Here is a 16,651-nt window from a genome sequence, read left to right on the forward strand (position 1 = left end):
AACTCTAATTTTTACAGTCATCTGTGAGCTATATCCCTATTTTGTAAACACAGCAGTTGAAGAATGGAAAATTTCAGGAACTTGCCCAACATTAAACAGCTATTACTTATTATGTAAAAAATGTATTTATTCTCATTTTGTATCAAAGTTCTTAATAATTGTTAATCAGAGCTGATTCACAAATAATAATCATGTTCAGTATTTGACAGTTACCTTAAGAGGCTATTCTTAATTTTTACAGATTATTTATTTTAACCTCCAGGAGATTTATTAATATAAAGGCTTAGGTGAGTCATTCACACTATGTCCAAAAGATCCGCAGGACCTTCCTGAAGAACATCATATCCTCTTCATCTAGATTCACTCCAGGTATATATGCTTTATATATTAGGTTTCATAGGAGGGCTTCCTTCCTCCCCTCCTCCCTCCCTTTTCTTCCTCCCTCATTTCTTTCCCTTCTTCCATCTATCATCCATTCATCATTCATTGATCTTTCCATCCAACCATCTATCCATCTGTCCGTCTGCCCATCCCTTCATTCATGTATCTATATACATCCAACCAATCAACCAATTAATCAGCAAATATGCATCGGACTCTTAATATATACAAAGCTGGCAGTTATATTCTTACAGAAGAAGAACCTAAAAGATTTTTAAAAATAAATTCAAAAACCACAGACTGAATTTTGCAACACAATTTCGTTTAATAAAACTAAGTCCATAATAAATATTTAGGGAAAGTATTATTTACGTTATATTTCTTTTTTATTAGAATTAAAGATATTTTTTCTTACAAGGGAGAAATGTCAGTTGTATCCAGCACTGAATTGTTACATAGACCTGGACTATGGCGGATGTACTTTCCTGTACTGTACAAGTGAATATTTCCCCTTTTAGTATTTTACGAACTCCAAGCCAAGAAGGAAGATGTTTTCAGAAACATTGGGCCTTTATGGTTTGATTGACATCTGAGCTTACAACTAATCAATCTGAATTGACATGTGGTAGTAGTCAGGTCATCGTTCAAAATGGGGGGGAATGTTTTTAAAAAGAAAAAAATCAATTAACTGTGCTTTTACCCTTAAAATTCTAAAATATTTAATTTAATATTTTAAAAAATAAAGCTCAAATTGGAGAACAGAGCATTTAAATTTCTAGATTTCAGGGTCTTTATAGAGCTTGTGCAAGTCACTTTGTTAACGTCAGTGGTAGTATTAAATCCAAATTTATAAAAATGTTAGTAACTAAGTACCAGTGCATTAAAAACTTTGGTCTTTCCTGTTGAATGTACATCGCATTAAAATGCAATACTGAACTTTTAAAGATCCTACAACAGAAAAGCATTTTTGAATGAGAAATATTAGATATCTTTAAACATTTTTATTAATAAATTTATTCAGAAACTTTTTTTTTTTTTAAACTCCTACAGCACCTGGTCTTCCTAGATGGTCTCCCATCTAAGTACTAACCAGGCCCGACCCTGCTTAGCTTCCCAGATCAGAGGAGATTGAGCACGTTCAGGGTGGCATGGCCATAGACTATTCAGAAATTTAAAGTGATTTTAAATCTGATTCAGGATACACCATTCATGATATTTTTTCTTTTCTACTTCATTTTATTTTATTTTATTTTGTCTCTTGTTTGATTCTGCTACACTACATTAAGAAAGAAATATTGACTAAATGACTGGTTTTTCCTGATTAAAAGTACTTTCCAGGGGACAGCCTAATGAGCATAGCCTTCTCCTCTCTCTCTACCTCTTCCTCTTCGCTCACAATAGATGATGTCTTCCTGGAGGTAGGTGAGAGAGCCTATGACTACACTCTGTGAGACTGGATCAGAACAAAGACCATACCGATTTCACTTGAAAATTTAAAAGATCTTATTAAAGCCAGATCTATTCACCTAACTTAAAAACTTTGATGGGGCTTGGAGTCAGGGAGTAAAGGGTGGTTGAGAGTAGTGGGACAATACCATGATAAGAACATGGAGCAAAATCTGGAGAGAATGTAATAAGTATGTTGAGAAATGGCAGACTCTGAATGCTTTTATTGGATCCTGAGAAAAATGCAAAAAAAAAAACAACAAAACAACAAAAACCGAAGAGCTTGTTTTTCTTGGTTTAATTTTCTAAGGTGCTATGCAAATTGTCATAATTTTGATGTGGATTATATATATTTCAGTTAAATTAATTTTCATATTCTGAGAATGCTAAGTTTTAATTCTTTTAATTTTGTTCATAATCTGTATCTTTTCTCAGTCCCCAGCAGTGTGTATATTTTCTTAAAAAATAGACTTTTTAAATATTTAAACTGTCTAAAATATATATGCATAAGTGTTTATTTTTCTTGAAACTTAATCTTAAAGGTTTTGATTTCCTGTTTTTTATAAATTAACTTATTTTAACCATACACTGCGATTATATAACTTAAATATTACAGTGTTATTTTTCATAATATTAAAATGTTTCCTTAAAATTTATTTTCCAGGAGGAATAAAAATATTTAAAAGAGAGATTTTAATGTTTATAAATCACTTTGGGACTCAGTCTGTAGGTTAAGTACACCTTAATACTGAAACAATAACAGCACTTATGTTCTATTAAACCATAATAAAAGCCATGAAATAAAAATAAACCCTAGAACTAGATTCTGCTTCAGATGTCTAATTAAAAATATTATTAAATGAGTAATTTACAGTGACTCTCATGCAAAAAAAAAAGAATGTAGACTAAACAGTCATGACATTAAAATAAGAGAATACAAATATTTGTGATTTGTCATTTTCTTAATTTGAAACATGTGTATGATCTTTAACATTTATAACAAAAAAAAAAAAAATACGATTAAGCCAGAATGCCATTTTGGAAACCCAAACAAAACAAAATAAAGATATATTTCATTAATCTGCAGTGATAATTTAAATGATAGTAGTGTGTCTTCCTTACCATAATTATTTTTGCAGACAAGAATATGAACTTGAGAAGAATTCGCATCTACATTTGCTTACTTTTGTCTCTGTCCTTGAGTTTCACTTCTGTCCCCTGATAATGAATAAAAGTAGGACCACCTGTTTTCCACCGGGCTTTCTGTTTGGGTAAATTCTTATAACACAGCAATGTATTCCTGGAGTAAGTTAATGATAACAATACAAATAATAATAAACTACAGTCAATAAAATGAAAGGTCTTCCAGAAAGACGACCCCCCTTCAAAAAAAAAAAAAAAAAGAAAGAAATCTGTGAACAGCTACACAAACTTCCTGTGCAGAAGCTTTATGAATAAGGAAATCAGTTCACTTCAATAAGGATCCAGAAAGAGACTATTTAAACATAAAAGTTGATAGAAAAAAAAAACTAGGAAACATGTATTTTCCTACAACAAATTATAAGAGAAAAGGTCATTATAGAATAATGTTTTTAATGAGCTAGAAATATTGCTGTCTTGAAAAAGATGCTGTGAATTGTGGAAGATGGAGGAAAAACTGTTTTTGCTTGAAAAATTGCAAACATATTTTGAAGTAGTGTTTTCCAGTGTCTATTTTAAGTTAGCAACAGGGAAAGTTATTTTCTTGTATATGTGTCAAAAAAAATCAGATCAGAAAGGCCATCTTCAATTGATTTTTCAACTTGAAAGAAACAAGGAAGGCAAAGTTGGTCTTTGCTCTCGTCCATCAGGGTATTATGCCTGTCAGCTTGTGTGCAAATGATTTATTCTGAAAAGCAAGCTTTACACTCAGAGAAATACCAGGATGCAGCATTTGTGCCCCATGGAGTGTTTGCAAATGGAGCAATGCATCAAGGAAGCCAGCTTTCTGTGTTCTGTCTGACTGCACTTATGCAAGTATGTGTAAGCATTCATTTCCAATAATGGTTCAAATAATTGAAAAATAAAGGGTCTGCATTTTAGGATGGCTGGACTATTCACTTACTAGTTCACCTCAAAGATGAAAAAAAAAAAACCACTTAATTGACCAGTTTCTTATTTTAGCAGATAATTAAGAATAAGAAATTCTTTAAAAAATCCAAGTCAAATTAAGTTGTATAACCTAAAAATCAGACAATAACCATCGTCTAATAGTTTCCTTTCTAGTTAATATTTTTCTTTAATTGTAAAATTTGTATGCTTAATAACTTAACTGCCATTTTGTGTAATTATATTCAAAATTGTTTCATGTAAGACATTTTCCTGTTCTGAAGGTTATTTTGAGAAAAGCTCAAACTTCATTTTCTCTCTCTCAAATATGTAAATTAGTCAGTGGAAGCAAATAGCTCCTGTGAGAAGCCAGGTGTTTTCAATGATCTAATAACTAATTGTAGGCTGTGAATTTTATAACCCAAATACTCTTAAATTAATTTTTAAAATAAACTTTCAGGGGTGGATTGAGGTACTAGGAGGTCACAAAATCAAACTGTTAACTGCAGTATACGGTGAAGTTCCTCTAGTGTTACATGCTAATGTAAGAATTTCGGATAGCTCTTCTCACTATTGCATGAAATTAACTCACCAATATAGCATGTTTCATCTCTACATATGCAGAAATGGTATATGTTCTCTATGAAGTAAAGCTATACTCAGGTCCACCACAATTTATTCCCAGTTTCTTTCCAACTTCAACTCTTACTGCTTCATACTTCTCAGTTGCCTAAACTTTTCGTTAATCTGAGTGGTCATTCTCCAATCATATAACTAAACAGGTTCATCGTAGATGCCAACTATTCATAACAGACATTTGTACATCCTGTAAGTGTTTAACTGCTGGATGTTAACTCTGATTTTCTTTTTCATTTATGCTCTGTGATCTTCTACATCCCCATATCAGTTAGGAATGATTCATGTCACAGAATATACAGTTTGCTGAGTCTTAAACTGTTGATATGTTTATAAAAAGGTCTAGAAGTAGATAGGCAGTTTAGGGTTAGTGTAACTCCTCAGCGATGACTTCAGGGCCCTAAGCTTTTCTTGCCTCTCTGCTGCACCATGTAGAGTAGGCATCCCCAACCCCTAGGCCGAGGACTGGTACCGGTCCATGGCCTGTTAGGAACTGGGCTGCACAGCAGGAGGGGAGTAGCCGGCAAGTGCGTAGAGTGTCATCTGTATCTGCAGCTGCTCCCCAAAGCTAGCATCACGGCCTCAGCTCTACCTCAGATCATCAGGTATTAGATTCTCATAGAAGCACTGATCCCTGATACCAAAAAGATTGGGGACCACTGATCTATAGTATATTGGCTATAGTATATTGATTGTCGCCTCATGTTCACAGAATGGCTGCTGAATCTCCAACTTTTTATCCATATTCCAGGCAAAGGAAAGGGTGAAGAAGAAAGGGGCAAAAATAAGGATGGTGCTATCTTGTGTCTTTTTTTTTTCCTCTCTCTTTCTCTCTCTCTCTCTCTCTCTCTCTCAGTAAAATAAAAGTTTTCTCAGAAACTCTACCAGCAGTTTGGCTCACATTTCATTGGCCGAGACTCTTTCATGGCTGTCCTTACCTGGAAGATGGCTAAGGAGAAGGAAATGCAAGTGGCGATTGGGTCATTGAATGAATAATACCTAACACGCTGCCTTTTACTCACCTTCATCCCTCCACTTGGAATGCTCATTCAAGTGCCTTTCACCCACATCTTATGTAGAGGCTGCCCATCCTCTCCAGTTCTGACTGAAGGCCTGTGAGTTGCCCTTGGTATTTTCCTATGGAATAGAACTTTTTTAACTTTCACAATAAAAGGCAAAATAACTGTAATTAGCTATGTGCAGATGTGTCTTAATCTTGAGGTTGAAGACTGTATAAGGCAGGACTCGTTCAATTGCAAGTATCGAAAAATAATTTTAACTAGTTTATTCCGTAATTCATTGGCTTATTTGACATGGAAGTCTAGGGGATGGCTGGCTTTAGATATGTCTGAACCAGAAGCTAAAAAATGATGTGTCTGTTCTTAGCCCCTGTGTCTATTCTCATCCTCAGTCTCATCCATCCTCCTTCCCTCTCTGTCTCTACGCCCCTGTTCTTTTTCTTTTCCTTCTTCTTTTCCCCTCATTCTTTATTCTATTTCCTTCTGTTTACTGCATTCTTAAACAGGTTCTCAACACACTGTATATAAGATTGCCATTCACAGCTCTTACCTTACGTGGTTTTTCATTATGGCAGAATAATGGAGCCTTTCTTCCTCCCAAATGCATTTATCAAATGTTTCTAGGAGGAATATGATTAGCCTTGGTTGGCCATAATTTCCACTCCTTGACAAATCACCGTGGAAAAGAGTAGAATATTAAGATTGGCTAGGCCTGGGTCAGGTGACCATTCTGGAGGCTGAGTGGTAGATGAGGACTGTAATTGATGATCCCACCACAATCGTTATGTGATGTTGGGGGAAAATGCTGTGCAGGCAAAATAATAGCTGTTAGTTTTCCTGTCATCTTTCACTGCATGTGCATGCCTCTGACAATGAAGGTAGGAGCTCAGGAGGTATTTGAAGGAGTGGATAAATAGGATACAAGAAGAACTGAGCTGACCTATAAGCAAGAGCGTCGAGCGGCATAGCATTTCAGTGTTTCATAAGCTGTATTTAGATCATGAAATGCCATTTCGTATTTTGAAATCCAATGAATCCCCAGTAAATAAGTTGTTCAGTTTTTTTAAGTAAGAAAATACAGCCCAAAATCACATCCAAAAATGTTATCTCAGGAATTGCTCTTTCAAGAAAATATTTATTGAGTGCCTACTCTATGCCAAGGCATAAGTTGAAAGGTGTTTTATTCTTTTAGGGAAGGTCCTTGAGATGTTTCTCATTATGGCAGAATCAGGGAGCCCCTCTCTAACTTAATAAAAATGTTCATCTGATTGAGAAAATAACAGACAATATGTAGTTTCAAGTAGAATATATCCAGAGAACCATTCGTCTCAAAGCTTTTTATAAAACTGTGTAGTACTGTGTTCAGCTCCAGTATATAGAGATAAAAAGCTGAAGAAATTAATGCAAATATTTATTTTAAACCAATTAAAGAAGCATTTGATACACTTTTAAGTCTCAGAAAATATCTGGAGCATAGCCTATAACTCCAAATAAAATATATTTATATCTGTACATATTATTTCTCTGTTATCCTCTTGACTGATTCAGAAAAGTTCCGAGGCGAAAGATTTTATCATTTATTTCTCCTGAAATTTTTCTATATGCCTCGAATAGCTCAGGTCGTTAAAGACTTCTGCTATGTTCATTTCATTGCCCCCTACTCCAATTTACTCCAATTTTTGCCATCAGTGTTTGGGATGAAGAAAGAATGGGCTTTAAATATGGTTCCTTCTTTGTCATAGCTGGATTTAGTCATTATCTCTGCAGAAAGCAGATTGATCCTGTCAGGGGAAACTTATGGCTGGATCCGTTCAGCCCATTCTTACCGGGAGAAGTAACAAGGCTCGGAGCTTCTTTCAGTGGCCTGCCCTGGACACAACATTTCTCTTGGTTTTATTTTAAAGATTGATTGGTTTGTAAAGGAAGACATAACACTACTCTATTTCACGCTTTCTCTCTTTTTCCATTCTTGAAAACTTGATAGTTATATACAATAAGAAGTCTTCCTTGTCAACTTTTTCCCCCCTTGTTTTATGTAGTTCTCTAAACGTGATTCTTGACGCTGAGGAACTTGTGGTGGGACTTTTTAGCTAAACTGAAACCACTTATATATATCATCTAGCTCTGTATTATTAATTTTTCAGATTTTCTAAATAGTGCAATGAGATAGAAAAATAGTTAGAGTTGGGAGGGTGTTGGGGAGAGAGATGCGAGAGCATTTCTAAGACTAGTAATTTAACATACTGACTCAGATTAAAGCTTCTCAATAGCCCCCAGGAAAAAGAAATTTCTAAACACAACTTTTGGCCTTTTTTAAAAAAAGATAATTGAAAATGATTATATGTGTTTGAGGTAAACCACGACAATCCTCTATATTGTAGTGCTCAGAATAGATGCCACTAGAACAAGTTAATGAGGAGGTTTCACCGTAATGACTTTAATTTTAGTCAAGCAAAAAAAAATCAATGCAAATAAATTCAACGTAAAATTTGAACACCTACTCTGCCCTGGGTCTTTGCTGGAATCTGGAAAACTTCCTTTAAGTAATTTCTATAATTGAGGCTTTTGGTCTAGTGGTAGGAGTTTAAAAAAGTAAAGCATGCTCATGTTAAAATTTGACAGGTGCTCTGAAAGCAGTAAATATGAGGAATTAATGGAAGTTCTACTTTTGACATGTGCTGTAAGGAAGTGTTTGATATCTTGACTGATTTTAGGAGAGCTCCTGACAGAAATATATATATATATATATATATATATATATATATATATATATATATATATATATATATATATATTTTTTTTTTTTATCCGGTAATGGGGTGGATTTTATACATCACATTCAGACATACAAAAACAATATTCTATTTTATTGGTCAATAATTGGACTCTGCCCACAGTGATGGAGAGAGAAAACGACTTTGCTAAATAAAGCTATTTCAGCCACTTGGGCTTTATATTGGTCTTTTTCAGATGAATTCAATTGCAGTTAACTAAATCCTCAGACAATTTGAAGTTCCTATTTCATGTCAGGAATGTGTCTTCTGTCAGTGAGTCCATACTCTTCTCTTTCTGTCAGAAGACGGTGCTGGGAGCAGGGAAAATTCCAGTGAGCCATAACAACAGGAGGAGATACGTCTGGTCTATGTGCTGTCTTTGTCTCATTGATTTCTTCTGAGATCAGAGGTATTATTCAGTATTGTCTTGAGACAGTGCCTTGTATTGTCTCCAAATATCTTGTGTCCTTGTCCACCAAGGTATGGCCATTTGGCGGGTAATAATGCTTATTTATACAGGCTGTTAAAGGTGAAAGTTTCTTTGCTTCTGGTGTCTGAGATCCCCATGGTTTATAGTAGGACTTAGAAAATGTAACATGCAAACAAAATCCAGCTGCCATGGGCCAAATCCAATCACACCCATTTGTTTATGTATTGTCTATGGCTGTTTTAGCTCTAAAACAACACAGATGAGTAGTTGTGACAAAGACTGCATGGCCCACAAAGCCTAAAATATGTATCGACTGGCACTTTACAGAAAAGTTTACACCTCTGCTCTCTGGAGTCCTTGGGTCGACCCCTCTCTGCCTGCGAGTCCTCTTGACCTGCTTTGCCTTTTCGAGGGTGCACAGGGAGGATTGGGTCTTCTGCACAGCATTTCCAAGCCAGACAGGATCAGGGAGCTGCAGACGGACGGACCTCTGTCTACAAACTTCCCTGTTCCTCACCTGCTTCTCTGTTTTTGTAAAAAGGAAGCGAAGCCCCAGCTTAATGTCAGCCTGTCCCTAACGCTCATTGTATTTGGGGGTATTGGATGTGGCTGCGTTTTAAGTTTCTACCCTTTGGCTCTAGAACTGTTGTCGCATCAGAGACTCACGTATCATTTTCTGATGTCCCTTCCAAATCTCCAATCTTCTTTCCATGAAAGCCTTTCTACTTTGTATGTGAGGGAGGCCTTTCCCTACATAAATGATTCTCAGAGCGTTTCCTGTGCCCACAATGCCACTTCACGAGAACTTGCTAGAAATGAAAATTCTAGGGCCCTACCTCAGACCACTGAATCAGACTGTCTGGGGGGCGGGAGGGGACAGCAAGTTGTGTTTTGGCAAGTCGCCCAGGTGCTTGTCATGTCATTGTCATGTCCACCAGAGTCTGAGAACTACCACTTTACATCATATTTGTAACCACAACTGGATGACCTGAGTTAGCCAGGTTTCATTTCATTTTATTTTATTATTATTTTGTTGTTGTTGTTGGTGGTGGTGGTGGTGGTGGTGAAGAAAAGCAACCGAAAACCTTAATGCCCCGGGGGGGGGGTGGCGGGTTCAGGAGCTCTTCTTGGTGGCACGGCCGCTTCCTCTTCCCCGTCACAGGCTTCTGGCTGCGCAGGCTCCGCTTCTGAATGACCACTGCGCCTTCGCCGCGGGCCACCGGCCCCACGCCCGCCGTCTGGCGGCGAATCAGCCCGTAGTCGCGGACGGCGTTGCGGGTCTTCAGCTTATTGGAGTCGGTGCTTTCCGTCTGCTCGTTCCTCTCGATCAGGCAGCTGGAGCAGTTCCGTGCGACCATCCATGGCAGATGTACGGACACGGCGACAGCTCCTCTCCAGTAGGAAAGGGCGCCGGGCTTCATTCTCGATGTGTGAGAGCTTTCAAAGTGTGGACCACTCATTTCACTTTCTACAAGCATAGGCTGGGGTAGACTTCAAAAACGCTGTTACGAAAATTAAATATTTCAATTGACTTCTTTTTCTTCTTAAATTTCTGTGCTAATAATTCTCACCCTTCCGGAGACAATCAACACCTCTGGCTAAACAGGGATAAACATGCAAGGAAGGGGAAGCATCTTGGGATAGAATAGGATTTCAAACTAAATACCCTTCTGTGTACTTACGGTATAGATTTGACTAGCTGGTGGCGTACATTACATGCCTGGGCCCAGCAACACGATTCACAGACAGGAATCTGGCCTCTAAGTGGGCCGTGGCTCAGTGGTTAGAGTCCTGTCACTGCCCACAGACATTTTCATTTCGACCTGCCATGGGCATCTCAAACTTAGTAGGTGTGAAAGGTAATGTGTTATCTTTCCTCTCAAACCATCCTCCATTTCCTGAATTCACGACCTTGATGAGTAGCTATGGGACAGGACTATAAGCGTGGGTTTTGGAGTTGGACTGATCTGGAGATCTTGAACAGTCAACCTTTCTAAGTCTCCATTTTCCTGTAAAATGGAGGAAGTCCCAACTCTCATGCGTAATTTTGGAGATTTGGAGAAAACATATGTCTGATAAATGGTATTTATTATCCCAGACTCGCCCCCTGCTCAACATCCTTGAGTGACCAAGGCACTGGGTAGCATGTGTGTTCGTTCTCTTTCAGAAATATTTTTCGAATAGTACTGCTTTCCTTTCAACAAATGGCCACTGATAGTAAAGGACATCTTCAATTATTTTGGGAATGACCTGCTTTCATATTCGTCCTTCCTACCTCTAGATGTCTCACCCCTTAGAGCCGCCACTCTGCTTATGCAGGCCCCCGAATGCACGAGAGTACCGCCTCTAAGGAGATCCATCCGGAAGTTAATTAGACCTAGTAAAAGTCTGTCTACACACTCACACACATACACACACTCTCACACTCACATAGTCATGCGCATACCACACACATTCACACTGACACACACACAACCCGCATACATATACACACACAAACTCAGAGACCACCCTGTCACACACCCACCAGACTCATTCACATTCAAACATTCTTTCGTATGCTTTTTCCAACGGGATAACAAAGCACATTTCTCCAACATATATATGTTTCTGTAACCGTATTGAAGAAGGAACACCTTTTAAAATCCATGTGCAGGCGTCATAGGGGCCTCTGTGCTGTCCTCTCTTATCTTTTCTTTAACAGCTTCCAGAGTGATTCTATCAGATGCCACAGATTCTCCGAGCCGTGTTCCCATAGCAGTTCATGCTCCCTGCAAGCAGAGCCCTCTCACGCAGTGCGTACTTTGTTTCCTTGCTGCTCGCCAAAGATTGAAAAATCCCCCGAGGTTGTCATTGGTATCTATCATCACACCGAACCAAAAGGAGATATGTGACAAATTACTTTTCATCCACTGAATGGACAGCGGGTGTTCTGGGGCTGTTTTCCACATCTGTGGATATGTATGGATTCAGCCCCACGATACTGTGTTCTTGCAAGGATTTCTTAATTTGCCTGATGATTGCACATTTACTTATGTAGTTAAAAGGAGAAACTCAATAAAGCATGCCCAACTACTTCTTAGGTTTTATTAAATGACTATTCTGTGTAATACATTTTTAGCGAAAAGAAAGATTTCAGTTTACCACCATCACTATTCTCATCGTTCTGTCCCTTCGAGAGCTTAGAAGGCTCCAGTTCTAATTCTTCAGCCACTGTTAGAGTCACGATGGCCAACATCGGCAGGGCATTGTTTAGGCGTACCACCCGCTATGCCAGGTACTTCTGAAGCGTAATTTCATTTAGTCCTCAAACCAGTCCTGGGGATGGTACGGTTTTTAGTAACATTATACAGATGAAGAAAATGTATTTTGAGAGTAATTTGCTTGATATCAAATGATGCTTAAAGGGGAGAAGTTGACTTCAAACCCAGATTTATCTGCTTTCAGAATTAGTGATTTTTATATGGCCATGATTATGGGATATTCTCTTTTTTGGCTTCATTAAATTTCATAAAGATTGAAGTGGAAAAAGAACCCAAAAAGTGAAATACAGCTTAGTGTAACCATACATTAGACTTTTGAAGAAGTCATGATTTAATATTACCTATAAAATATGAAAATATATTTATATATTAATTTTCTAACTTCCAGAGTTAACTTTGTTTTATTTGTAAATGTAAATATCTTTGCTAATTTTTATATTTTACTCTGTTCTGTAGCATAAATCCTGCTAAATTTTGACTTTACACTGGGGAAAACTCTTATTTTTTACTTTTATGATCCTCGGTGGTATATTTACACTTTTTCTCTCAATTTTATACTTGTAGAAATACTGGATAGTATAAAGCAAGGCAAAGGCAAGATGTTTAAGCCCATTCACAGCTTTAAACATCATAATACCAATGTTGAAAGCAAGTATATTGATGTTGAGTAGTATTTACTTCTAGAGTTTGAAAAGATCTCTTAGATTATATCTTTTATTATCAAATCCTATTTCATTTTAAATGCGTCTACGATAGGATAAACATATTATTTTATAGACCTAATGGAAAGAAGTTGTCTTTAAAGGAACCGCCAGATATGGATGTATTGTGGGAATGTGTTTACATATTATTTTCCCATTGCCGACTCACTTTCTTGTAAATAATAGGTGTTTGATACTGAATGTCATTATATGTATGTGTGAAGGGCATTTCTAATCTCCAGTCCCTTCTTTCAGCTAACACATATCTGTGACCTCTCTCCCCATGGTATTTTAAAGTTGGTAGGGAATCTATAATCACAATTAGTTTAGCAGCTTTCTGAAAAGGAGACCCAAAGTTTCCTTGCTGTAAGAAAAACATCCGCTTATTCTGACTCTACTATACACGCAAGAAAACCGCTTTTGCCATTGACTTGAACTCTACTGTTGACTTCCGTTGGATCAGCTCCTCTGTATTTTACTTTTCAATTATATGTAATATAAATCCCAACGTCTGAAACACCTATCTCATTAATGTATGTAATGTTTCATAAACAGTCTATTCCATTTGCTTTGAAGGAAACTTTTAAAGAGACTAAAGTGTTTCCCTTTTTATATATAAGTTTAATGATGATGAGTATTACAGTTTTGATGTCAATCCTATATTTTGTCTGCCCTTTAATATAGTGAATTTGTATGTGTAGTTAATACACATGGGTAGAAGTATGTGTATTTAATAAAGTTAGCTCCTACAAAATTCCTTGAGGCTTCTTTTAGCATTAATTTACTCATTTGAAAAATATGTATTGAATTCTTTTGATGTGCTAGGCTGGTTTCTAGGAGCCACATCTATAAAAATGACTGAATGTGACCCCATTCCAGTTCCTCCAGGAGCTCAGAATCTACTGGGAGAAACAAATGATTGAATAGGAATCATAATACCATGTAGCAAGTGCTTTTCTGGAGTAACATATAGAAGAGGACCCGTCCATTCCAGGAAAGGCTATAAGAGAAGTAGGGGTTCGCTGGGACCAATGAGGTGAGAGTGGTTTTGGCAGGGCCAGCGGTGAGCAGGGCTGGAAGGAAGAAGTATTCGTCAAAGCCTGTGAGCTTTGTCTCTTCGGAATTGTTCTGTATCAGCAATGTGTACAGTGGTTAAACTCACTCTGAAGTAAACTGCCTCAGTTTGAATCTTGGCTCTGCCACATATAAAATGTGAGTCATTACCATCACTTCCCTGTGCCTCAACTTCCCTAATGTGTAAAAGTGGGTTTTAGAATAATAGCTCATTATGAAGATACAGTGAGGATGATATATAATGATAAACACAGGGCGCTTAGCGGAACGGCGGCAGGTACACAGAGTAGACTTTTCTGAGTTTGCTGGGGACGAATGTCAAAGCACCGCAGACCAGATGGTTCACACAGCAGACATTTATGCCTCCCGGTTCTGAAGGCTCGAAGGCCACAGGGAAGTTGTCGGCAAGGCTGGTTCTTTCCGAGGGCTGCAAGCGAAGGGTCTGCGCCCGGCCTCTCTCCTTGGCTTGTGGAAGGCCGTCTTCTCCCGAATCTCTTCACATTGTCTCCTCTCTGTGTCCAAATGTTTCCTTTTTGTAAAGACACCAGTCATGCTGGATTAGGGTCCCCTCTAATGACCTCATCTTAACTCATTGCATCTGCAGCAACCATAATTCAAAACAAGGTCACGTTCTGAGTGACCGAGGGTGGAACTCCAACATGAACGGGGTGGGAGGCACAGTTCAACTCATAACTGTGCCCCCCCAAAAGTGCTCATTTTTTATTGGACACTAAGTGGATGTTTGGACAAGGTCGGTGGGAAGAATGAGGAAACTTAAGTGGAAACAGCTGTACCTTTGGCAGGTAACAATCGTTGTTCAACACTAGAAAAGGCCTGTTTTGTCTTATTTTTTCATAGTTAGGTGGAAAATGCCAGAGTCAGTGTTTTCACTATGTCCTAGATAATGTTTTTACTTCCCAAGTTGAAGATAAATGTTTCCTTTCGGTTGCCTTTTACTCAAAATCATCATTATATATTTCTGAGCTACGATGGAGCTTGGAGATCAGCAATTTCAACCAACCCGCTTAGGGAGAAGTCTGAGGAAGTTGAAGGAAGGAGGCGATGGCAGCCTTATTACTGCCTTCCTAGTCCTGACTCTCTGCCCCTCTGGCCTCTAAGCACCTGAGGCTAAGGGGACTTCAGTGGCACAAAAGATGCTCCTAGCCCTGAAGGCAACCGAATACCTTCAGCAACTTCTACTTTCCTAACCTGCTTATAATTCATGTGAAGAGAAAGACTGCTCCCTGAATAAATAAAGTAAAATCGCACTTCAATCTACTGTTTTCAGTTTCACTCTAACTACTTTGTTTTTGGACTTTCGATCTAGACCGCCATTTCTTTGGCATTTGAAACGGGCTCTTCTTAAACAGTGCAGTCCTTTTGATCGCCCGAGTCAATAGTTCTCTGCTGACTCTCTGGCTGATAAATGGAGTCTTTTGCTAATTGAAATCTCCGATCCCATTCCTATTTTTTCCCTTCTTGTCCTACCTCCTACTTTCTTCATTCTTTACTTTTTCCTTCTCTCTCTTCTCTCCCCTTTCCTGCCTTTCCTGTTCTTCCCTTCCCCAACCCACCTTTCTGTGTCCTTTGCTTCTCCATCCCTTATTTTCCCGTTCCTTTTATAAATAGTAAATAGGGACATAGCTTCAGTTGTTACTGAATTTTTGCCTATTAATACCTAAAGAAATTCTTATGTGGCTTTTAAGCTGTGACAATATAAACTCAGAGTTTATGTTCCATAGCTCGATCACTTTTCTGCCAGTTCTAAAAACAAGAAATGTCAATAAGCCACAGAGTTGAGATTTGTTAACATTTTGGACGTCGATATGCTCTTGTCAAATTTGAGATTTAGCCTTTTTTTCTATGGCGATTTTTATTTCTTAGAGCATCATCGACATCCTAATTAGGAAGAATGGAGCAACAAAACATGGAAAACCTGTTTTAGAGCTAGTGCGTATGTATTTAAGTAGATATTAAACGGTTAGTCACAATTGGCGTGATTTCTAAACATTTTAACTTGGAGAACCGAGCCTTCTTTAGGTTGCTTCTTATGTTTTTCTTGTTCAGATTTTACATGGATTAATAGGAGGACACATCCATGCACCCTATAAGTGTTGAAAGAAGAGTCACGTTATCGATCCTTTTGATGAGTTTCATTTTTCAAGTTTTGTTTTCTCTCATTTTATATGATGATAGAAAATGTGTAGAAGAAGACGAATGAATCGCTAAAATATGCAGATTCTATAACACTATACACATATAGCTTTGCCTACATTTCTTTTAATACATTTATTTTTTCTGGTATATAAATTTAGACCTGAAGAAAATGTTTACACTTAAAGTATTTTAATATTATTTAGTTGATTTTGCATGAAATAATGTTTCATGTAAGTTATAACACTGAAGTGCAGGCGGTGGTAGGACTACGTTCTAGATTTAGTTTTGCATGAACTGGCTGCTTGACTTATGACGAGCCAGAGAATCAGTCTTGGCCTTGGCTTCCTCGTCAATAAAATGAAAATGTTAACTTCCAAAATCTCATCGGGCTCTTTAAATTTCACAAGTTTATATTTTCATATTTTAATGACCCAGTCATTATAATTACAACATCTTCATATTAACCCAGAAAAGGGTCTAATTTTAGAGTGTAATTTTTTACTTCAGAAATTTCTGAGGGAGAAATGTGACAGTGGCAAGGATTAAAAGGTCACATATTGTCATTTAACATATTCTATATCTCTGTCTTCAGCTTTTAGGTCTCAGGATCCTTTTAAACTCTTAGAACTTACTGAGGACCACAAAGAGTTAGCGATGATGTGGAATATATATTATATATAGT

At 37.5% G+C, this 16,651-nt stretch overlaps 1 protein-coding gene and 1 pseudogene across 1 annotated transcript in view; one reads left to right on the forward strand and one right to left on the reverse strand.

Annotated features, from left to right (window-relative positions):
- The window catches only part of SLIT2 (slit guidance ligand 2), a 344,129-nt gene that overhangs the window by 109,843 nt on the left and 217,635 nt on the right, over positions 1-16,651 (forward strand). The window lies entirely within an intron of this gene.
- LOC111744199 lies at positions 1,423-1,541 on the reverse strand (annotated as a pseudogene).

Source organism: Pteropus vampyrus, unplaced genomic scaffold (assembly GCF_000151845.1).
Source record: "Pteropus vampyrus isolate Shadow unplaced genomic scaffold, Pvam_2.0 Scaffold5, whole genome shotgun sequence".
Classification (NCBI taxonomy): Eukaryota; Metazoa; Chordata; class Mammalia; order Chiroptera; family Pteropodidae; genus Pteropus; species Pteropus vampyrus.